The sequence below is a fragment of the Phaseolus vulgaris genome, chromosome 3 (assembly GCF_000499845.2).
Source record: "Phaseolus vulgaris cultivar G19833 chromosome 3, P. vulgaris v2.0, whole genome shotgun sequence".
Lineage (NCBI taxonomy): Eukaryota > Viridiplantae > Streptophyta > Magnoliopsida > Fabales > Fabaceae > Phaseolus > Phaseolus vulgaris.
In genome coordinates, this window is record NC_023757.2 from 45,637,406 (window position 1) to 45,648,664 (window position 11,259).

Sequence of the window (11,259 nt, forward strand, 5' to 3'; positions counted from 1 at the left end):
AAGCTGATACTACAGATACTGTGGAGGTGAGGTGTGAGATGTGGCCAACATTCCCACTTGGAGGAGGAGAGGTGAGGGATGAGGTCAATGCAAATTTGGATGACCCACAAGGCTGTCCTTCCTCAGTGCAACTTAACCACCAATCACATTCAAAAGTATAACCAAAATTCCACTCCTTTAGTGCTTTTCTCATAGACAATAACTACGTCAATATGCTTATCCCTTCCTCTTATGTATTATTAATCCAATCAAATTCGCCCCTCAAATGTAAAACGCACACACACACCAACTGCAACATATCGGTTTACTCCCACCTAGCAAAATGCATGGTTCTCATCAAAGCTTTTGTCTGAAGCTAATAATCTAACTATGTAGGGAAAAAAATTGCAAATGTACTGAAGAGATATAAATGGGGCCAAGAATCAGCAAGAGGACAAGGGATTATCACAAATTGCAGCAAGTGGGCAGAATGGTAAGTTTACCAAAGTCAACCTGAGTGCTCATTGTTATGCTTTAGATATATTATTATAAATATATTGCACGCCACCAAAGATTGGTTCAACTGATATGCAGGACAAAAAGAGGATTAATTAGGGTGGGTTTTAGCTCCATGTTCCATATTATATACACAAACACTGTAAGTCATTATGCCCTTAAGTCTTAAACTTTCTTTTAGACTGTCTTCCTAATATATCATTTTAGCCGTTGCTTATGACTAATTCCGTCTGCGATAATCACGAGTTTCATTGCATGACAAACAAGAAATAGCTGATATTACTCAATGAAACATGCACTACATTATACAAAGAGGAGTTGGGAATTTTGGACAGTCTGTAGTGTGTGCATGTGTTTTTATTCAAAGATATATATATATATATATATATATATATATATATATATATATATCGTCTATTCAAAGCTATATATGTGAGCTAACAAAGATAGATGATAAGGAAAAGCAAGTTTATGATTGCCGTCCAATTATCTTTGTCTACAAACTATAAGGTCTACTTTGTGACTGAATCAAATTCCACTTTGACCCTAAATTAAGATGATACCAAATTTAGAAAGTTGATGGTTAAAATCTTCATAATTAATTAAATATTAATTTAAAAATTATTTATTAATAATAAAAACTATTTTAATATCAATAATTTTTTAATCTATATGAAATAATATCTGATTAATTGATATAGTAATTAATTATTTTATATCGTTAAAGTTATTGTGTAATATTTTTTTAATAATCATCATTATAATTACATATCTTAACAATAATCACATGATAATATTATAGTAATATGGTAATAATGAATAATGACAATTTTTAATATATATTAGAATTTTTTATGTTTCATACAACTTCTTGCATGTTTTAAAAAAAATGGTAAGAAATTAGTTTTATAATTTTTTTAATGATTTTTTTTATCAGCAATAAAAAATAAATAAATGGAAACCATTTTAGGGGTGGTCCAACCCTTATAAATAAATACACATTACCATTCTCCTAGCTAGAAACGCCTACCAGATTGACAAAGGTACTACTAAAACAAACACAAAAAGGCATTAATGAACAAACCTCATACAAGCCAAATGATTCAAAATCCAATTAGAAAGTATGACACATCCTGAATTGTAAAAAAATTGACATAGGATCCTTGTGAATTACAAATGACACTCCAAACCACTCAAAACAAAGATTCCAAACACACCAAGCAAAACAACAAATAGAAAACAAATGACTGGAAGACTCTTTCTCCTTCCCGCACACACAACACAAAGAATTTTCAACCAACACCCCACGCCTTTCCAAACCAACCCTAGTAGCAATCTTATTCTGCATCACCCTCTCAGCAGTGAACAAAGCAGAAGGCAAGGCTTTGCACCTCCACAACTTACTGTATACTGGAGAAATCTTCCCAACTCGATCCCTCCTTACCTGAACATAGACTGAGTTAATAGTAAATGTTTGAAGTCCCCCAACCTTCCAAACCCAACTATCCGCCTCTCCCAATTCCAACTTCACCCCTTGCAACATCTGAAACAACTGCTCCACCAAAGACTTCTCCCAATTGTAAAAGGATCCACGCCAGACAAAATGCCAAACCCAGTCACCATTAGTCCAATTCTCAAGTTCAGCCACCTTTGCATCTTTGGCCGAACTAAGAGAGAACAATCTCGGAAATACTCCAGCTATCCTCTCAGAAAGAAATATCCTTTCCATCACCAACATTCCACTTGAACCCATCTTCAAAACTTTTTCCCCAACCATCCGAAGCCCACACCTCCTTCAAATTTTTCCACCAAAGAGAGCCCCTACTAATTTACCGTCCTCTCTCAAGCTTCTCCAACCATCATATTTAGAATCAAGAATCTCTTTCCACAAACCTCCCTTATCCGTACCCAACCTCCAAATTTACTTATCTAACAAAGCCAAGTTAAAAAATCTCGTTAAATATTTGTAGAAAAAACTACATTAAATATGAAAAATTATATTAATGAAATATGATAATTAAAATATTTAAAAGCATTATAAATTTTTAAGATTCGATTTTCAGAGATTTGATTGTGTACTGAAGTTTTAACGATTTTTTAGATAAATATTTTAATTTAACTTAATTATTGAAGATTTAACAATGCATTCGTCTAAATTGGATACGATTCTTATACATATACTAAATTCGTTGATGTACATTGTGACATCCGAGAAAAAGGTATGATTAGAATAATATTAGGATATAAAATAAACTAAGTGTATTTATAAGCTTGCTCTGTCGTTAATCCACAATATATATACGTTTAACTCTTAGTTCAAAAAATAGCAAATCCGTAGCTTTCAATATAGCACTTACAACGTAATACACACATAGAAAAAGAGAAGATGAGAGAAGGAGAGAAAGATCAAGGAAGACCATACTCTCACTCACCATACTCTTAGTGTAACACCTACCATATAAACTATTCATTTAATTATCTATTGATTAAATTAATTGAAAAACAACGTTAAGTGATTTTCTAACTAAAATAAATTTTATTTTTATTTTTTTTGTAAATGTTTAAGAACATATAAATATGTGTATATATGCATTAAGTTTTTAAAATAAATACAAGCAACAATAATCCATAATTACACAACAAATAAATACATGTAATCCATAATTACATAGCAAATAAATTCATCCAATAGTTGGTCTAGGTTTGGCTATTTTGTTTCAAAAGATAAAGCAAGATACACTGGTGGAAACTGTTTAGAATTTGAAATAAAATAAAATAATGGTGACCTATTTATAATTATTTTAAATTTTTTGTCATTAGATACTTTAAATTGAACATAAAATTCATAATATTTATGTGAGATGCATCACCTCAAATAAATACAGAGTTTTTTCATTGTGCCTAAGGCATCTAATGTAAAACTTTATTTAAACTTTGTTGAAATTACTATACACGAATGAACAATTCTTTTTTTTCTTCTTCTCTGCTAGTGGCAAGAGATTTCCGGAGGTGATCCTTCACCTAAGTATGATTTTATTGGATTTTGTTGAAATTACATAAGCATTCTGAATTCATATGTAATTACCTATTTATATTTTTTTATTAATGTTGGAAGCATTCTGCATTGAAATTCAAGTCCTTCCAGTGTTTAGGGGAAGAATTAACCACTAGACCAGACAAGTTCTTTGGTCATATTATCATTTTTATTATATTTATTATTATTAACATAATTTATACATATTAATATAATTATTATTATTAATAATAAAATAAATTATATTCATATTATTAATATTATTCATATAATTAATATTTATTAATATTATTCATATTATTAATATTTATTAATATTATTCATATTATTAATATTATTACTAATATTATTATTATTATTAATATTATTATTATAATTAAAATTATTATAAATATTATCATTAATATTATTATTGTAATTAAAATTATTCTAAATATTATTATTAATATTATTATAAATATTATTAATATTATTATTCATATTATTAACATTATTATAAATATTATTATTAATATTATTATAAATATTATTAATATTATTATAAATATTATTATGAATATTATTAATATTATATTCATATTATTAATATTATATTCATATTATTAATATTATATTCATATTATTAATATTAATATTAATATTAATATTGTTAATATTGTTAATATTTTTAATAATAATAAGTATAATAAAAATCATAATTATAGTAAAGCATTTGCTTGGTGTAGTGGTTAAATTTTCTTTGAGTTATCCGAAGGAACCTGGCTTGGAATCCCATTCATTGTACATTTTATATTTTGGTGCCAAAAGTTACATACGGAAAAATCCGTATGTAATGTTGATTTTACATACGGATTTTGATCCGTATGTAATATTCCGTATGTAATTCGCGTTTTTCTTGTAGTGTGATTTATTCTCAATTTTGTATTATTTTCAAGAATTTATGGAGAGTTGAAAGATATAAATATATTATGAATAAAGATTACACTTAGCCCAAGTCCAATTAGGTTAAATAGAAGGCATGAGGTCTTGGGGATCATTGGGAGAATAGTAGGAGATAGAAAACCCTAGAGGAGGCAGCTGTCAAGGAGAAACATCCTAGATTTTCTTTTCTTGCTTTCCATGCTTGTATTGGCCAACATGAATGGTTAATTTCACCCTTTGAGATTAGGAGTAATCTATTAAAACTCTTATATATTGAGGTGATATTTAAACATAATATTTTTCATTTGTTTGATTGGTATTATCATTTTATCCTTAACGCTTGTTTTATCATGACTTTCATCCTTAGATTTGATTGAAAAATACTTTTAAGCATCCGACCTAAATGATAATGCTTAACATATTTGAATGCTAGGAATATATTTGAAATGTTAATTGCTATCAACATCTGATCGAGTTTTTATAAATATGTGAGGAATCGATATTTAGGAAGAGACTATCTTAATAATTTTATATGTGAGGAATCAATATAAATGAATTTTATATGGACATCAATATCAATCAAAATTATAATATTATTATGTTTTTCAAAATTTGGAATGCGTTGATTAGTGAAATTTGGAAGCATAGGAACAACTGTTTATTTAAAGGTGGAGTGGTTGACCACATTGAGGTGTTCTCTCTGGCACAGATTAAGTTTGGTCCTGGATCTCTTCAAAGATACCGTCAGCTAATTTCTCATTATTTGATTGGTGTCTTGAACCTTTGGTTTGTATGCATTCAATTTAGTTTTGATATGAGGATTGATCCTCGTTATTCTTTGTTATTTTGATAGAGATGTGTTTGACTATAGGAGGTTTTGTTGGTTAATTTGTAGTTGGAAAGGTAATCTGTGAACATCTTCTTACTGTATAAGGGTTGGATCACCCCTAAAGTGGTCCTATTTAATTTCATTGCTATTTGCTGAAGAAAAAAAAATGTTTTTCAAAATACAAAGGAGTGAGAAAGACGAACTCTAATTGCAATTTTTTCAATTGACTCATACAAATTTTTACTTTGTTTTATTTAATTTTTGTTTTGCAAATTTACAATACAAACAAACTTTGAACAAACTTTTACATATTGTCTTATATTTAGTTAATATTATACTTGAGAATTTAACTGTTCCTTATGAGTTCGATATCTGACTTTAGGAACAAATTATTACTTCTCACTCAGTACACTTACCATAAAATAATCACCACTACTATGTTTTTTAGTATTGTTGTGCTGGATATGGACCTTTGTCTTCCCAAATTTAAAATTTATGAATGTGACCTCTAACAAATCCATATATATATATATATATAATTTGTCTTGTCACTCATAAAAAAAATTAGTTGTAATAATTTGTATGGTTTATAAAGTCTAAATTCCAATCTTAAAAATCTTATAACATTCATTATTACACAAAAAATAATTAAAATATCTCAAATTTCAAATTTAAGTAATTAAATAACACATTTTAAAATTAAACAAAAATTATAATATCACACAAATTTAATCTCAATGATCTATTTTGACCCACAGTTCCTCCAATTTAATAGAATAAAAAGTCCATCACCACAAACAAGACACATGGACAGAACTAGTAAGCAAGATGGTCACCAACAAAACTACAATGACTCAGTTGTGACATAGCCAAAAAAAAAGAAAATAAAAAAACGCGTGTCACTATTTTAAACATCCATAATTATGTATGGCACTTACATCTGACATAAATATGGATGCCTACATCAAATACTAGAATGTCTAGCATAAATAAATTCAAAATATTTATAAAATATTATTATATATTTTTTATATCGTATTTATGGTAATCCAACGTGTAAATACTGACATAAATTACTGAATTTACATTAGAGATTAAAGTAAAATTAAAAAGAAGATTACAAATTATATAATAAAATTAAACCCATAAAAAATTAGTTAAACTTAATATAGTAACTCGTAGAATCAAAATGACCACTCAAATAATCTCATTATGTGGAAGGTTACATTAAACTGAGTCTGGAGAGAATATCCCATATTTCCTCTAAAATTTTCAAAAACTTTATTTATTTAAGGAAATACTATTTTATTTCAATAAATAAATTTACTGTAGCTTGTACATTCCAACTTAGAAATTGTGCATTCTTTCTCTTTCTTTAAAATTGATATATATTAAATTTTTTTTTTCATTTTCAACTTATTATTAGAAAAGATAACTAACATAAAAATTACCCTTATTCTTATTTTTTTCTTCAACTTGAGCCAAGCCCACTACTTCCTAAACATTACATTTATTTATTTCAATTTAATAAACAATATATACTAAATGGATTAATTTTATTAAGTAAATAAATGATGAAATAATTACTTGTCATACGAAATTCTGATCTCTTTTCGACATACAAAGGCCGAACCATGATAGTCCAAATATTTTCTTTTCATTTTTATTCAAATAAACTTCACATTAGGTTAATGTCACAGTTCGTAAATATTTTTGTGTGGCCAAATAAATTTTTCAAATGTAATTTTTTATTGAAATTTTGACTTCAAAATCCTTATTGGGCTGAGAGCCTCACACTAGAATGGGTGTCCAAAAATCGTTTGCACCCTTCATAATTCAATAGCCATAAAATCATGCCATTTAAATTTATTTGGTCATCCATTGACTGAAACAAAAATAAAATTTATCCATTTTATCCCATTCTCTTAGTGGTTATAGGTGTCAAAACTTTAATTTACAACAGCTCATTAATAAAGTTTGATCCAAATATAATAGGCAAAATTTAAAGAGTTAAAATCAATATTTAAGCTAAAATGACATACTAAATGATAAATATGACATGATAAGTACCCAAAATAAAATGATTTTTTAAAGTACATTAAATAACATAAAACAAACAAAGTGATTAAAAAGATTTAAACGGGATATAAAAATAAACAATAATTAGCAATAATTAAGAATTAAATCAACAACTTTAAATAAAATTGAGAACTCCATATAGATAAGGAACAACATAAGTAAAGAGTAATTATAAAGTAAATTATAAGAGAACGTGTGTTAACTTGATCACACTGTTTTCTAATTACTATTTAAACTTTGATAATTTATGCATTTTCATGTGTTTTAGTAATGGAAGTTTAGAAGAATTTGAGATTGTATGCGTCATTGGATTTTCCGTAAATTTCTTCCTACGAATAGTTGTTATTGTTTTGCTATTTTCATTATATTGGACTTATGCAATTTTTATTTTAATAATATTATGTGCATGTTGATGTTGAATTGTATATAATTGTTATACAATGTGATTATTTTGTTCTGCAGATGTTTATTTAATGCTGACATACGATGTCATTATTTTGTTATGCAAATTATTAATATTATTACTATAATTATTATCTTAATTATTTTCAATATTATTATTATTGTAATTATTATAATTATCATTATTATTGTATTCATTATTATTATCACATCAATTATTATTATTGTACTTATTGTCATAATTTATTATTATTATTACAAATTATTAAATTAATTTCTATTTTAATATATATTAATATAAAATAAAATTATTAGAATTAATATTATAATAAAATATTACTACTAATAATAAAATTATTATTATAATAATTTTAATATTATCATTATTATTAATTAATTAAATTATTAAATTAATATTTTTATTTTATTATATATCCATATAAAATAAAATTATTAGTATTATTTAAAAAAATATTATTAAATTTAAGAAAAATAGGAATATTATGTTATTTTTATTATTATTCTGAACATTTTTATTATTAACCTTGTTATTATTATAGTATTATTACCATCTTAATTAATATAATAATAATAATAGTTATTATTATTACTAGCGAGAACACAGGCACTGACTGCCTGTATCCGCATTTTTTATTTCTGTTTCTTTAGTATTTTTTTTTTATTTTTCAAAAACAATTTTTCTTACTAATATTAAAATGAGAAGTTAAAGAGTATACAGTTAAAAGAGTAGTGTGTATCCGCATTTTTTATTTCTCTTTCTTTAGTATTTTTTTATTTTTCAAAAACAATTTCTCTTAATAACATTAAAATGAGAAGTTAAAGAGTATACCGTTAAAGAGTAGGTTAATAAATTAGTGGAAAACGGTAATTAAAAGTTACATTATGGTAAAGAGAATGAATGAATTTTCAAAATTTAAAATTCAAAATTACTATTTGAATTCAAAACCGTCTCTCAAGATAGAAAATAATTAAATAGAATTTGAGTTTCATATTTTTTATAATTTTTAATATTTTATTAATTATGGGTAAAAATATATGTATTTGATAATAGTTAAAATTTATTTAAAACTTCAAACTCAACTGAAAAATAATTAAATAGAATTTGAGTTTCATATTTTTTTTAATAATTTTTAATATTTGATCAATTATAGGAATTAAACCAATATTTTTCATTAGGTCTATAAACAACCAATAATATATGACAATCATTACAATACATATGACAGTCACAAACTTCAATTATAATTTCATGAAACAAATGTCAAATTAGGGTTTCAGAAAGATTAATCAAAGAAATGAAAGTATGATTTTACATGAAAGTGAGAAGGAAAGAGAAAAGAAAGTGGGAAGTATGGTAAAAAAAAAGAATGTGTTATGTGTAGTGGAGAGAGAAAGTGAGAAGTAAGTACCTATATAGGAGAGAGAAAGTGGGAAGTAGGTACCTACTCCAGTTAAATAATAACAAATAAAATAAAATTTAAAATTTAAAATTATTTTATTAATTTTTAAAATTATAAAATGTCCAAATAACCAAAATAAATTAATACAATAAATTATTAAGTAAAGATAAAATGGAAAAAAAAAATTAAGAGCAGTTAAGAGGAGAATAAGAAATGACATAATGACCATAATACAATAATAAAATTAAATATTAATATAAGGATAAAATAGGAAAAAAAATTAAGAACAGTTAAGTTAAGAGGGGAATCCCCTTTATATATAGGTATAGATATTATAACTATTGATAATAATGAATATTGATTGATGTCAAATTATCGAAAGATAGTTATTAATATCAAATTAGTTACAAATATTACATATAAAATTTTGTTTTGCATATTTGTCGATAAAATTAAATTAAACTACTAACGAATACTTATTTATTGATAATTTTTTATCAATAAATTGTAGTTAATGCACATACACTATTTTAGAAAAAAATAATTAGTTATTATATTGATTATATTAGATACTATTTTAGAGATTAAAATAATTATTGATATCTAAGATAGTTTTATTATTGATAAATAATTATTAAATTTATATTTAATTAGATATCAAAATTTTAACAACTAATTAATTATATTCTAAGTGTTAAATGTTTTTATTTATTTATTCATGTATCGGTTGTGAATTTTGTTTTACTAAAGTATAGATTGAATGCATGAGACAAATATTTATTCTTGTGATCTTAATTTTATTAAGTGATCTAAGTATTTAAAATCATGTTTAGTGAGTCTAGTCCAAATAAGTAATGTTTAATGAGCCTAATGTTCACGATGAATAAATAGTAAAGTATTTATCTATGTATAAAGGCTAATGGAATGGAATCTACGTGACTCAAGTAATATGTGACATATCATTGTTACATCATCAATGAGTAAAAAAAAAAGATTCTTCATCTTGTTCCTATCTACTGGTTTTGTGAAATTAAGTACATTCAACCATGTTGAATAAGAGATACTTAATTTAAATAACAGTTGATATTATATATCTTTTTCCAAGAGTTTTATCTGGTATTTTCTCCAGACACAAAATTTTAAGAACGACCCTTTTCCCACTACAAGTGGAATAGTGGTGAGTGGATTGAATATATATATATAATTAATGAGCAATCAACTTAGTATGTGGTGCATTATGAGCGAGGCTTTTGGTCATGCCGCCATTATATATATATATCCTGTTTTCTAATAGAAAAAAAACACAAGATGACCTTTGCTTCATTTGTGTAAATCAATAGATAAAATTCTTTACTTTAACTGTTAACTGTTAACTGCTATAACGGATTCTGAATGATTGTTCTTTTGAAATTTTCACAAAAAAAATTGCTCCAATTAGTTCCATTAGGGTAAATGCACCGACCGAAACCGAAAGTAAAGATAAGCATCAAAGCTTTATACTGCAAATGCTATCGACAGAATAACTATTCATCTCAAAATTTGTTGGAAGAAGGTATATATCCTAGACTATCAAAAGGCTACATTCGTGTAAATAAAATCAAATTTAAATAATGTCTAGGATGAAGAAAGGGATATATATTCGGGATATGCTAAGATATCAAATTTCAATAATTTACCACGGATTTGCAAATTCACCAGTTGGAATTTTAAAAAACAATTATTTTTTATGAAAGTTTAAATCGAAGGTTCCTATCTAGAAGGTCCAAAGATGGTGCCTACAAGAGCATAGGTACTTTCTTGCAGAGTGCAGATAACAAGGATTGCTTGAAGACTTGGTTGGTGAAGAAATACAAGATGTGGAGTGCAGCTGCAAAAGAATTTTATGTATATAAGATAAGGGACTTTTTTATATGATGTTTATATTGATTAAATATGTTTTGGTATTTTTTTCTAAGTACATATAAGAAAGGTAAAGTATGGGAAAAGAATATCCAATATAACCACTCTATTATTTATGTTATTTTCATTTTTTATTTTGGTCTATTTTTTGGGAGGATTCATTAGAATGTGTACATAGT